The sequence below is a fragment of the Calliphora vicina genome, chromosome 1, assembly GCF_958450345.1.
Source record: "Calliphora vicina chromosome 1, idCalVici1.1, whole genome shotgun sequence".
In the NCBI taxonomy this organism is placed as follows: Eukaryota; Metazoa; Arthropoda; class Insecta; order Diptera; family Calliphoridae; genus Calliphora; species Calliphora vicina.
This window is the reverse complement of record NC_088780.1, coordinates 134,575,119-134,576,280: the sequence shown is the minus strand read 5'-3', so window position 1 is coordinate 134,576,280 and position 1,162 is coordinate 134,575,119. Positions and strand designations below refer to the sequence as shown.

General features: G+C 26.9%; 1 non-coding gene across 1 annotated transcript; it reads right to left on the bottom strand.

The window, feature by feature from the left end:
- Positions 1-273: 273 nt before the first annotated feature.
- On the bottom strand, positions 274-365 carry TRNAI-UAU (transfer RNA isoleucine (anticodon UAU)). The gene is given in 2 exon segments: positions 274-309; positions 328-365. It is a non-coding gene; the product is annotated as a tRNA-Ile (tRNA).
- Positions 366-1,162: the final 797 nt, after the last annotated feature.

Here is a 1,162-nt window from a genome sequence, read left to right as displayed (position 1 = left end):
TTAAAAAAAAATAAATTTTGTTTACCTAAAAATATTTCAAATTTTTATTTTGAAATATAATTTGGTGAAGGGTATATAAGATTCGGCACAGCCGAATATACATACATAGCTCTCTTACTTGTTTTTATTTTAGTTTGTTTGTATGTTGTAGTTTGTTTTTTTCTGCCATACACGCATAAATGTTTTAGTTTTTATGTTAAGTTTGTTATTTATTGGTTTTTATAGATTTAAAATTTTGTCACCATATTTAGACAAAAAAAATAGCTGCGTTGCTGCTCCAGGTGAGGCTCGAACTCACAACCCCGGCATTGCTCACAAGTTACTGATTATAAGTACCGTGCGCTAACCAATTGCGCCACTGGAGCGCTTATCGTAAATTTGTCAAAAGCTCCACAAAAGCTTGCCGTGATCAAATTACATACACATGTATGTATTAAAAAAGAGATGGTTTAAAAATATAGTGAAATTTAATATTCTGAGAGTATTTGTACATAATGTTAAATGGAATATTGTGACTAACAATTATTAAATTCTATTTATGAACGTTATCACAACAAATAGTACATAAACAATTTCAAATTGTTTGTATAAAAATTAAATAATACATATGTATGTATGTACTCTTACTTTTTAATCTAATGCTATTAATTAATTAGCTGTTATTTCAAAGCAAACATTTCTTTCCCTAAAAACTTAACATAACAATTTTTAAAGTTGATTGTATTTTAGGCTGTTAATAACATTTACTATAATCATTACTAGCTGCATTACTTAGTAATAATTATTTCATTCAGTAAAATCTGTACATAAGTACTTTGTAAATACATATTTACTACGAATATGCTTTGTAAATAGATTTTTCAGTAGCCTAGTTGGTTAAAGCGTTTGCTGATTTTTTTATTACCCTTAGTGGTTTGTGGTTCGACTCCTGACTGGGTCCAAAGAAAAATTATTTTTATTTTTTTATTTTATTATTAATTAAATAATAGTTTTAAGTGTGAAATTTGTTTAATTTAGCTGTTTTTATATCACACATATAACCAAACTGATTAAATTTGCCATAATTTTTTACATTGCACAGTGGCGCAGAATGAAATTAAATTGGAAATATATCTGTCATTACCAACTACCTGATCCGATTGACATGAAATTTATTATATGT